Below are 14,391 nucleotides of genomic sequence, written 5' to 3' on the forward strand. Positions count from 1 at the left end.
ACTGATCTATCTGATCACACTCATAGTCTGCTGTACTGATCTATCTGATCACTCTCATAGTCTGCTGTACTGATCTATCTGATCACTCTCATAGTCTGCTGTACTGATCTATCTGATCACTCTCATAGTCTGCTGTACTGATCTATCTGATCACTCTCATAGTCTTCTGTACTGATCTATCTGATCACTCTCATAGTCTGCTGTACTGATCTATCTGATCACTCTCATAGTCTGCTGTACTGATCTATCTGATCACTCTCATAGTCTTCTGTACTGATCTATCTGATCACTCTCATAGTCTGCTGTACTGATCTATCTGATCACTCTCATAGTCTGCTGTACTGATCTATCTGATCACTCTCATAGTCTGCTGTACTGATCTATCTGATCACTCATAGTCTGCTGTACTGATCTATCTGATCACTCTTATAGTCTGCTGTACTGATCTATCTGATCACTCTCATAGTTTGCTGTACTGATCTATCTGATCACACTCATAGTCTGCTGTACTGATCTATCTGATCACTCTCTTAGTCTGCTGTACTGATCTATCTGATCACACTCATAGTCTGCTGTACTGATCTATCTGATCACTCATAGTCTGCTGTACTGATCTATCTGATCACTCATAGTCTGCTGTACTGATCTATCTGATCACTCTCATAGTCTGCTGTACTGATCTATCTGATCACTCATAGTCTGCTGTACTGATCTATCTGATCAATCTCATAGTCTGGTGTACTGATCTATCTGATCACTCATAGTCTGCTGTACTGATCTATCTGATCACTCTCATAGTCTGCTGTACTGATCTATCTGATCACTCTCATAGTCTGCTGTACTGATCTATCTGATCACTCATAGTCTGCTGTACTGATCTATCTGATCACACTCATAGTCTGCTGTACTGATCTATCTGATCACTCATAGTCTGCTGTACTGATCTATCTGATCACTCATAGTCTGCTGTACTGATCTATCTGATCACTCTCATAGTCTGCTGTACTGATCTATCTGATCACACTCAGTCTGCTGTACTGATCTATCTGATCACTCTCATAGTCTGCTGTACTGATCTATCTGATCACTCTCATAGTCTGCTGTACTGATCTATCTGATCACTCATAGTCTGCTGTACTGATCTATCTGATCACTCATAGTCTGCTGTACTGATCTATCTGATCACTCATAGTCTGCTGTACTGATCTATCTGATCACTCATAGTCTGCTGTACTGATCTATCTGATCACTCATAGTCTGCTGTACTGATCTATCTGATCACTCTCATAGTCTGCTGTACTGATCTATCTGATCACTCATAGTCTGCTGTACTGATCTATCTGATCACTCATAGTCTGCTGTACTGATCTATCTGATCACTCTTATAGTCTGCTGTACTGATCTATCTGATCACTCATAGTCTGCTGTACTGATCTATCTGATCACTATCATAGTCTGCTGTACTGATCTATCTGATCACCCATAGTCTGCTGTACTGATCTATCTGATCACACTCATAGTCTGCTGTGCTGATCTATCTGATCACTCTCATAGTCTGCTGTACTGATCTATCTGATCACTCTCATAGTCTTCTGTACTGATCTATCTGATCACTCTCATAGTCTGCTGTACTGATCTATCTGATCATTCTCATAGTCTGCTGTACTGATCTATCTGATCACACTCAGTCTGCTGTACTGATCTATCTGATCACTCTCATAGTCTGCTGTACTGATCTATCTGATCACTCTCATAGTCTGCTGTACTGATCTACCTGATCACACTCATAGTCTGCTGTACTGATCTATCTGATCACTATCATAGTCTGCTGTACTGATCTATCTGATCACTCATAGTCTGCTGTACTGATCTATCTGATCACACTCATAGTCTGCTGTGCTGATCTATCTGATCACTCTCATAGTCTGCTGTACTGATCTATCTGATCACTCTCATAGTCTTCTGTACTGATCTATCTGATCACTCTCATAGTCTGCTGTACTGATCTATCTGATCATTCTCATAGTCTGCTGTACTGATCTATCTGATCACACTCATAGTCTGCTGTACTGATCTATCTGATCACTCTTAGTCTGCTGTACTGATCTATCTGATCACTCTCATAGTCTTCTGTACTGATCTATCTGATCACTCTCATAGTCTTCTGTACTGATCTATCTGATCACTCATAGTCTGCTGTACTGATCTATCTGATCATTCTCATAGTCTGCTGTACTGATCTATCTGATCACTCTCATAGTCTGCTGTACTGATCTATCTGATCATTCTCATAGTCTGCTGTACTGATCTATCTGATCACACTCATAGTCTGCTGTACTGATCTCTCTGATCACTCATAGTCTGCTGTACTGATCTATCTGATCACTCATAGTCTGCTGTACTGATCTATCTGATCACTCATAGTCTGCTGTACTGATCTATCTGATCACTCTCATAGTCTGCTGTACTGATCTATCTGATCACTCTCATAGTCTGCTGTACTGATCTATCTGATCACTCATAGTCTGCTGTACTGATCTATCTGATCACTCATAGTCTGCTGTACTGATCTATCTGATCACTCATAGTCTGCTGTACTGATCTATCTGATCACACTCATAGTCTGCTGTACTGATCCATCTGATCACTCATAGTCTGCTGTACTGATCTATCTGATCACACTCATAGTCTGCTGTACTGATCTATCTGATCACTCTCATAGTCTGCTGTACTGATCTATCTGATCACTCTCATAGTCTTCTGTACTGATCTATCTGATCACTCTCATAGTCTGCTGTACTGATCTATCTGATCACTCTCATAGTCTTCTGTACTGATCTATCTGATCACTCTCATAGTCTGCTGTACTGATCTATCTGATCACTCTTAGTCTGCTGTACTGATCTATCTGATCACTCTCATAGTCTGCTGTACTGATCTATCTGATCACTCATAGTCTGCTGTACTGATCTATCTGATCACTCATAGTCTGCTGTACTGATCTATCTGATCACTCATAGTCTGCTGTACTGATCTATCTGATCACTCATAGTCTGCTGTACTGATCTATCTGATCACTCTCATAGTCTGCTGTGCTGATCTATCTGATCACTCATAGTCTGCTGTACTGATCTATCTGATCACACTCATAGTCTGCTGTGCTGATCTATCTGATCACTCTCATAGTCTGCTGTACTGATCTATCTGATCACTCTCATAGTCTTCTGTACTGATCTATCTGATCACTCTCATAGTCTGCTGTACTGATCTATCTGATCATTCTCATAGTCTGCTGTACTGATCTATCTGATCACACTCATAGTCTGCTGTACTGATCTATCTGATCACTCTTAGTCTGCTGTACTGATCTATCTGATCACTCTCATAGTCTTCTGTACTGATCTATCTGATCACTCTCATAGTCTTCTGTACTGATCTATCTGATCACTCATAGTCTGCTGTACTGATCTATCTGATCATTCTCATAGTCTGCTGTACTGATCTATCTGATCACTCTCATAGTCTGCTGTACTGATCTATCTGATCATTCTCATAGTCTGCTGTACTGATCTATCTGATCACACTCATAGTCTGCTGTACTGATCTCTCTGATCACTCATAGTCTGCTGTACTGATCTATCTGATCACTCATAGTCTGCTGTACTGATCTATCTGATCACTCATAGTCTGCTGTACTGATCTATCTGATCACTCATAGTCTGCTGTACTGATCTATCTGATCACTCATAGTCTGCTGTACTGATCTATCTGATCACTCTCATAGTCTGCTGTACTGATCTATCTGATCACTCTCATAGTCTGCTGTACTGATCTATCTGATCACTCATAGTCTGCTGTACTGATCTATCTGATCACTCATAGTCTGCTGTACTGATCTATCTGATCACTCATAGTCTGCTGTACTGATCTATCTGATCACACTCATAGTCTGCTGTACTGATCCATCTGATCACTCATAGTCTGCTGTACTGATCTATCTGATCACACTCATAGTCTGCTGTACTGATCTATCTGATCACTCTCATAGTCTGCTGTACTGATCTATCTGATCACTCTCATAGTCTTCTGTACTGATCTATCTGATCACTCTCATAGTCTGCTGTACTGATCTATCTGATCACTCTCATAGTCTTCTGTACTGATCTATCTGATCACTCTCATAGTCTGCTGTACTGATCTATCTGATCAATCTCATAGTCTGGTGTACTGATCTATCTGATCACTCATAGTCTGCTGTACTGATCTATCTGATCACTCATAGTCTGCTGTACTGATCTATCTGATCACTCATAGTCTGCTGTACTGATCTATCTGATCACTCATAGTCTGCTGTACTGATCTATCTGATCACTCATAGTCTGCTGTACTGATCTATCTGATCATTCTCATAGTCTGCTGTACTGATCTATCTGATCACTCTCATAGTTTGCTGTACTGATCTATCTGATCACACTCATAGTCTGCTGTACTGATCTATCTGATCACTCATAGTCTGCTGTACTGATCTATCTGATCACTCTCATAGTCTGCTGTACTGATCTATCTGATCACTCATAGTCTGCTGTACTGATCTATCTGATCACTCTCATAGTCTGCTGTACTGATCTATCTGATCACTCTCATAGTCTGCTGTACTGATCTATCTGATCACTCTCATAGTCTGCTGTACTGATCTATCTGATCACTCATAGTCTGCTGTACTGATCTATCTGATCACTCTCATAGTCTGCTGTACTGATCTATCTGATCACTCTCATAGTCTGCTGTACTGATCTATCTGATCACTCATATTCTGCTGTACTGATCTATCTGATCACTCATAGTCTGCTGTACTGATCTATCTGATCACTCTCATAGTCTGCAGTACTGATCTATCTGATCACTCTCATAGTCTGCTGTACTGATCTATCTGATCACTCATAGTCTGCTGTACTGATCTATCTGATCACTCATAGTCTGCTGTACTGATCTATCTGATCACTCTCATAGTCTGCTGTACTGATCTGTCTGATCACTCTCATAGTCTGCTGTACTGATCTATCTGATCACTCATAGTCTGCTGTACTGATCTATCTGATCACTCTCATAGTCTGCTGTACTGATCTATCTGATCACTCTCATAGTCTGTTGTACTGATCTATCTGATCACTCATAGTCTGCTGTACTGATCTATCTGATCACTCATAGTCTGCTGTACTGATCTATCTGATCACTCTCATAGTCTTCTGTACTGATCTATCTGATCACTCTCATAGTCTGCTGTACTGATCTATCTGATCACTCATAGTCTGCTGTACTGATCTATCTGATCACTCTCATAGTCTGCTGTACTGATCTATCTGATCACTCTCATAGTCTGCTGTACTGATCTATCTGATCACTCATAGTCTGCTGTACTGATCTATCTGATCACTCATAGTCTGCTGTACTGATCTATCTGATTACTCTCATAGTCTTCTGTACTGATCTATCTGATCACACTCATAGTCTGCTGTACTGATCTATCTGATCACTCATAGTCTGCTGTACTGATCTATCTGATCACTCTCATAGTTTGCTGTACTGATCTATCTGATCACTCATAGTCTGCTGTACTGATCTATCTGATCACTCTCATAGTTTGCTGTACTGATCTATCTGATCACACTCATAGTCTGCTGTACTGATCTATCTGATCACTCTCATAGTCTGCTGTACTGATCTATCTGATCACTCTCATAGTGTGCTGTACTGATCTATCTGATCACTCTCATAGTCTGCTGTTCTGATCTATCTGATCACTCTCATAGTCTGCTGTACTGATCTATCTGATCACTCTCATAGTCTGCTGTACTGATCTATCTGATCACTCTCATAGTCTGCTGTACTGATCTATCTGATCACTCTCATAGTCTGCTGTACTGATCTATCTGATCACTCTCATAGTCTGCTGTACTGATCTATCTGATCACACTCATAGTCTGCTGTACTGATCTATCTGATCACTCTCATAGTCTGCTGTACTGATCTATCTGATCACTCATAGTCTGCTGTACTGATCTATCTGATCACTCTCATAGTCTGCTGTACTGATCTATCTGATCACTCTCATAGTCTGCTGTACTGATCTATCTGATCACTCTCATAGTCTGCTGTACTGATCTATCTGATCACTCATAGTCTGCTGTACTGATCTATCTGATCACTCTCATAGTCTGTTGTACTGATCTATCTGATCACTCTCATAGTCTGCTGTACTGATCTATCTGATCACTCTCATAGTCTGCTGTACTGATCTATCTGATCACTCATAGTCTCATTTTCATGATATTTTAACCCCTCACCTTAACATATGGATCAAAAGTCCTAAATCCACTGTTCAACAAATATCCAGCAAACATCTACTAATCGGGTCAATGCCTTTATAATAATTATAATAATTATAACAATAATAATAACAATCATAATAATAATAATAACAATAATAATAACAATAATAACAATAATAACAATAATAATAACAATCATAATAATAATAATAACAATAATAATAATAATAATAACAATAATAATAACAATAATAATAATAACAGTAATAATAATAACAATAATAACAATAATAATAATAATAACAATAATCGAAGTGTAATATCTGATCAGATTATTAATTCATAGGGATATTTAATCCATTCTTAACAGAATTAAAAACCTATTTGAAAGGAGAGATATGGATTGTATATTGCTATAAAATGTCCTGGATTTAGGTTACAGTCTTCACTGAAGACATATGTTTGCATTTGAAAAAGGCGACTGTAGCCGAAACGCGTCTTGCTTTTAAATAAAGTATAACTGCATGAAGACAAGTGAGTGCCGGGATTCATTACTTATCTTATGATTATGACTATCCTCGTGCACCACGCGACTCCAATTGCCGCCCTACACTATTGAACTCCCCCATATAATGACCTATGGGCTCCCTGCTAGTCTCCCACATATAATGACCTATGGGCTCCCTGCCAGTTCCCCCCATATAATGACCGATGGGCTCCCTGCTAGTCTCCCCCATATAATGACCTATGGGCTCCCTGCTAGTCTCCCCCATATAATGACCGATGGGCTCCCTGCTAGTCTCCCCCATATAATGACCTATGGGCTCCCTGCCAGTCCCCCCCATATAATGACTGATGGGCTCCCTGCTAGTCTCCCCCATATAATGACCTATGGGCTCCCTGCCAGTCTCCCCCATATAATGACCGATGGGCTCCCTGCTAGTCTCCCCCATATAATGACAGATGGGCTCCCTGCTAGTCTCCCCATATAATGACCTATGGGCTCCCTGCTGGTCTCCCCATATAATGACCTATGGGCTCCCTGCTAGTCTCCCCAAATAAGCCCTGGGTGGAGCTTCTCTCTCTTCTGCTGAGGTCCAGTGCAGTCTTGTCTAGTGTGTGTGTCCAGAGTGTTGGAGACCTCAAAGTCCAGTCCTGCAGCCGCCATCAAGTCCAGTAAGATAAAGTCACAGCTTTATGAGTCAAGTCAAGTCAGTCCCTGTCATCTGTCAAGTCAGTGTGGTCTGCATTCAATTGTCCAGTCCTACTACAAGTCCCAGCAGGTCCTTAAGGTCTCTGCGTCACTGGTCACCTCCTTGGGCCCTGGCTGAACTGTATAGACTTTACCATTTGTCTACCCTCAGTAAAGCTACCGTTGTCCGTAACTTTGTGTCGGAGTCTTTATTGCCCCCCGTGCCTAGCCCAGGATCCAGCGGTATACCTTCGGGTGGTTATAGGCTAAACCCCCGCCCTGGTGCCACGAATACAAGGGGTTAATGCCATTTGCCCCTAGGATAATTACATCTGCCCTCATCACACCCCATTACCACAGAATTATATACACCAGAAGGAACAAGAATCGGGATCTGTGTATAGGACAGAATGAGACGTATTATTATAATTCAGATACAATAGATCTATAAGATTTACGCTTCCGTATTTTTCGTGTTTTTTTCTGTGAATTCTTCCGGCTCTGACTTTATTCACAGATCGTTTTACCCTCAGAAGATGGAAGAATTCTCTAAGAATGTCCTCCTGTCATCTGCCGAGACGGAGGGGGGGGGGGGGGGTTAAGAATTTCCATCCTACGACCTGTAAAGTAATTGTATCCTCGCCGAGGGACGTTTAGAGTAAAAAGTATCGGCGGGGTCTGAAGCGTTGTGTAATTCTTTCCATCCCGCCTACGACGTCTCGGACATTTCTCTGCTGTGAGGAACAGGTAGAAGAATCCGTCAGGATGGAATAAGAGGAAGGGCTATCCTGGGGCATTTATTGTTACATAGAGACACGTGACCCCTCGTCTGGGGGGCTCTCCTGTATTTATGGGGGATTTGGTGTCTTTATATTCCTTTGGATACCCTGTGAGCCCCTACACAATACTAATGAACCTACAAAACACGGCTCAGCATGTCCTGAATGTAAACCGTACTAAATATGTATCAAAACAGACACATTAAAGGGGTATTCCAGGAAAAAACTTATTTACATATCAACTGGCTCCAGAAAGTTACTTCTATTAACCTGTTAAGGACCAAGGGCTTAAACTTACGCCCCTAGTCCCGCTCCCGTGATATAACGCTGGGTTACACGGTGACCCCGCATCATATCGCGGCGGGCCTGGCGTCATAGTGAAGCCGGGACCCGCCTCTAATAGCGCGCGGCACTGATCGCTGAGCCGCGCGGCTAAAAATGAAAGTAAAAGTGTCCAGCTAGCTCAGTTAGCTGTTCGGGATTGTGGCGGTATAATCATCCCGAACAGCTGTAGCACAGGAGGAAGGTCTCTTCCCATCTCCTGTGCTGTCCGATCGCCGAATGAGATCCAGGCTTGAGCATTCAATCGCCGAAAACACTGATTGATCCATTCCTATGGAGATGCATCAATCAGTGGTAAAGATCAGTACATGCAATGTTATAGCCCCCCCTATAGGAGCTATAATATGGCAGAAGAAAAGTGTAAAAAAAAATCATTAACCCTTTCAATGATCCCTCCCCCTAATAAACGTTTGAATCACCTGGTATTTCCAATAATAAAAAAAACACAGTGTAAATAATAATAAAATAAACATATGTGGTATCGCCGCGTGTGGAAATGTCCCAATTATAAAAATATACCGCTTTTTAAATAGCACGTTCAATGGCGTACGCACAAAAAAATTCCAAAGTCCAAAATAGCGTATTTTTGGTCACTTTTTACATCATGAAAAGATGAATAAAAATGTATCAAAAAGTTCGATCAATGCAAAAATGATACCAACAAAAACTTCAGATCACGGCGCAAAAAGTGAGCCCTCATAGCCCCCTGAATATGGAAAAATAAAAAAAGTTATAGGGCTCATAAAATGACAATTTTAAACGTATAAATTTTCCTGCATGTAGTTAGGATTTTTTTTCAGTAGTAATACAAAATCAAACCTATATAAGTAGGGGATCATTTTAACCGTATGGACCTAGAGAATTAAGAAAAGGTGTCATTTGTAACGAAAAATGTACTACGTAGAAACGGAAGCCCCCAAAAGTTACAAAAATTGCATTTTTTTTTTTCAATTTTGTCGCACATTGATTTTTTTTCCTTTTCGCCGTATATTTTTGGGTACAATGACTGATGTCATTACAAAGTAGAATTGGTGGCGCAAAAAATACGCCATAATACAGATTTTTAGGTGCAAAATTGAAAGAGTTATGATTTTTTAAAGGTAAGGAAGAAAAAATGAAAGTGCAAAAAACGAAAAACGCCTGGTCCTTAAGGAGTTAAGAAATCTTAATCCTTTCAGTACTTATGAGCTTCTGAAGTTAAGGTTGTTCTTTTCTGTCTAAGTGCTCTCTGATGCCACGTGTCTCGGGAAACGCCCAGTTTAGAAGCAAATCCCCATAGCAAACCTATCCTAAACTGGGCGGTTCCCGAGACACGTGTCATCAGAGAGCACTTAGACAGAAAAGAACAACCTTAACTTCAGAAGCTCACAAGTACTGAGAGGATTAAGATTTTTTTAATAGAAGTAATTTACAAATCTGTTTAACTTTCTGGAGCCAGTTGATATATAAAAAAAAGTTTTTTCCTGGAATACCCCCTTTAAAGGGGTCCTCCGGCCCGAAGGAGAAGAGATAAAATGTCTGATAGCAGGGGTCCCACCGCTGGTGACCACCGCGATCTCCCTGCTGCACCCGGCATTCGTTTAGAGTAGTGGTCTTCAACCTGCGGCCGTCCAGATGTTGCAAAACTACAACTCCCAGCATGCCCGGACAGCCTTTGGCTGTCCGGGCATGCTAGGAGTTGTAGTTTTGCAACATCTGGAGGGCCGCAGGTTGAAGACCACTGGTTTAGAGCGTTGAGTGCTGTGCCAGAGGCTTGTGATGTCACAGCCGTGTCCTTTCATGACATCATGACCACGCCCCCTCAATGCAAATCCCATAGACTTGCATTGAGGGGGTGTGGCCATGACCTCACAAGCAGGGCGTGACTGTGATTTCATGAGCCTCCGCCCCGCATCACCAGTCATCCCGCACGGAGTGAAGTTCGCTCTGTGCACCGGATGTCTGGGGTGCCGCAGCCGAGATCGCGGGGGTCCCCAGCGTCGGGACTCCCACGATCAAACATCTTATTCCCTATCCTTTGGATAGGGGATAAGATGTCTAGGGGTGGAGTACCCCTTTAAGATCATAAAAAGAGCAGTATATGGAGAATATAAAAAAGCAATCATGTCATGTATATATTAATAAATAGTCCCAACCCCGGTGCCTCCAGCTGTTTCAAAACTATGATGCCTAACACCTCTCTCCATTGACGACACATGTATACTCAGCTGAGTTGAAGGTGCATCCATATAGGGAGAGTGTTTAGCCAACATCTGTCTGATACAGGGTTTCCCAACCAGTTGTAGTTCTGCAACAGCTGGAGACCCCTGGTAGGGAAATACTGATCTATACCAAAAAATGCAGAGAGAGTTAAATACATAACAAAGGTCTCTCGAAGCATTTATATATCTGTACCAAAGTGCTGAGTGCCAACTAGCAGATGCAAATCCCTCAATTGGATATTTTATATATACCTTGGCTTAATTCTTATACAAAAAACTTCAACACACATTTCACTTTCTTGCTTCCCCAGGGAGCTCCTTTTTTTAAAGCTGGTAATCCCCCTGATGTCCTTACAATAGGGTCAAACGATGCTGTGGATGTGATCGTCCCTAGAGTGAGCGCCCTGCTGTGTCCTGTGCGTCTGCTCATAGCTGACACAAGGATCTGTATAAAACTGGGCGCGCATGCGCATCTTACTCACAGACATCGCGGTTGCGCCCCCTTGCTCCTTTAGCTAGGTCGAGAGCGGCCGCGATGTCTAAGAGTAAACTGTGCATCACTTATGTCTATTAAAAGATAAGGAGGGAAAAAAGAAAATGCGAAAATAAAAATTGGCTGTGTCATTAAGGGGTTAAGTAGTTCTTCGTGTAACTTACACTTCAGTCTTTACATGTTTTTGTGATAATGACAGGAGATCATCTGCTTTGTGTCTCCTAATATAATGTCCAATCACGAGAAGCGTCTGGCGAGAAGATCATTTACATAAATACATAAAAAGTCATCAAGATGTCTGAGAGATGACAAGTACAAACCAAAGAAACGCGGAGACGAAATCACATTCTAATCTAGACAGAAGATTTTGTAGAAGAAAAGTCATAAACAGCCTAATAATTAATCAATTGGATCACTAATCTATTGAATCACTAATCTAATGGATCATTAATCTATTGAATCACTAATCTAATGGATCACTAATCTAATAGATCACTAATCTAATAGATCACTAATATATTGAATCACTAATCTAATGGATCATTAATCTAATGGATCACTAATCTAATGGATCACTAATCTAATGGATCACTAATCTAATGGATCACGAATCTATTGAATCACTAATCTAATGGATCACTAATCTATTGAATCATTAATCTAATGGATCACTAATCTAATGGATCATTAATCTAATGGATCACTAATCTAATGGATCACTAATGTAATGGATCACGAATCTATTGAATCACTAATCTAATGGATCACTAATCTATTGAATCATTAATCTAATGGATCACTAATCTAATGGATCACTAATCTATTGGATCACTAATCTATTGAATCACTAATCTAATGGATCACTAATCTAATGGATCACTAATCTATTGGATCACTAATCTATTGGATCACTAATCTAATAGATCACTAATCTATTGAATCACTAATCTAATGGATCACTAATCTATTGAATCACTAATCTAATGGATCACTAATGTATTGGATCACTGATCTAATGGATCCATAATTAATAGGTCACCATTCTAATGGATCACTAGGCTTTCCTTGTGGTAATGCCTTTCAGGCATTGAGGTTTACATACAGATTATATCTCCCTATGGTATTGGAGACCAATATAAAAAAAGCCAAACAAAAGGGTCAGACACCAAACCAGTGAACAGCAAAGACTTCAGCTCTATAGGACATAATTCACATGGATAGGAAACTGACTTATTGTTCTAGATTTGTTTATGCATTAAACTTTATTGTAATGTAGACAAAAGAAACAGCAGCAGAAGGTATATAAAGAGTATATACAGTATATACACAATCATACAGGCAGCTTGTTTCCTACAATAATCACTATAAATAAATATATATATATATATATATATATATATATATATATATATATATACAGAGTTTCTGTTCTCTTAATATTACAGATAGTAGCAGGGAGGGGTATACAGATAAACTCAGATTATGGAAAGGAGGGAGAAAATCGTTGGAGGACGGGTTACAAGCTGGAGATAGGGAGGAGAGCATACATGGAGGAAAGCTCACACAGGCTGTATATAGGGAGGAGATCATATATGGGGGACAGATCACACAGACTGTACATAGGGGGAGCATACATGGAGGACAGCTCACACAGGCTGTATATAAGGAGGAGAGCATACATGGAGGACAGCTCCCACAGGTTGTATATAGGAAGGAGAGCATACATGGAGGACAGATCACACAGACTGTATATAGGGAGGAGATCATACATGGGGGACAGATCACACAGGCTGTATATAGAGAGGAGAGCATATATGGAGGACAGATCACACAGACTGTATATAGGGAGGAGAGTATACATGGAGAACAGATCACACAGGATGTATATAGGGAGGAGAGTATACATGGGGGACAGCTCACACAGGTTGTATATAGGGAGGAGAGCATACATGGAGGACAGCTCACACAGGCTGTATATAGGGAGGAGAGTATACATGGAGGACAGATCACACAGGCTGTATATAGGGAGGAGAGCATACATGGAGGACAGCTCACACTGGCTGTATATAAAGAGGAGAGTATACATGGAGGACAGCTCACACAGGTTGTATATAGGAAGGAGAGCATACATGGAGGACAGATCACACAGACTGTATATAGGGAGGAGATCATACATGGGGGACAGATCACACAGACTGTATATAGGGGGGAGCATACATGGAGGACAGATCACACAGACTGTATATAGGGAGAAGAGTATACATGGGGGATAGCTCACACAGGCTGTATATAGGAAGGAGAGCATACATGGAGGACAGATCACACAGGCTGTATATAGGAAGGAGAGTATACATGGAGGACAGATCACACAGGCTGTATATAGGGAGGAGAGTATACATGGGGGACAGATCACACAGGCTGTATATAGGAAGGAAAGCATACATGGGGGAAAGATCACACAGACTGTATATAGGGAGGAGAGTATACATGGGGGACAGATCACACAGGCTGTATATAGGAAGGAAAGCATACATGGGGGAAAGATCACACAGACTGTATATAGGGAGGAGAGTATACATGGGGACAGATCACACAGGCTGTATATAGGAAGGAAAGCATACATGGAGGACAGATCACACAGGCTGTATATAGGAAGGAGAGCATACATGGGGGACAGATCACACAGGCGGTATATGAGGAGGAGAGCATACATGGAGGACAGCTCACACAGGCTGTATATAGGGAGGAGAGTATACATGGAGGAGAGCACACACAGGCTGTATATAGGGAGGAGAGCATACATGGAGTACAGATCACACAGGCTGTATATAGGGAGGAGAGCATACATGGGGACAGATCACACAGACTGTATATAGGAAGGAGAGCATACATGGGGGACAGATCACACAGGTTGTATATAGGGAGGAGAGCATACATGGGGACAGATCACACAGGCTGTAAATAGGAAGGAGAGTATACATGGAGGACAGATCACACAGGTTGTATATAGGGAGGAGAGCATACATGGAGGACAGATCACACAGGATGTATATAG

This window comes from Hyla sarda, chromosome 6 (assembly GCF_029499605.1).
Source record: "Hyla sarda isolate aHylSar1 chromosome 6, aHylSar1.hap1, whole genome shotgun sequence".
In the NCBI taxonomy this organism is placed as follows: Eukaryota; Metazoa; Chordata; class Amphibia; order Anura; family Hylidae; genus Hyla; species Hyla sarda.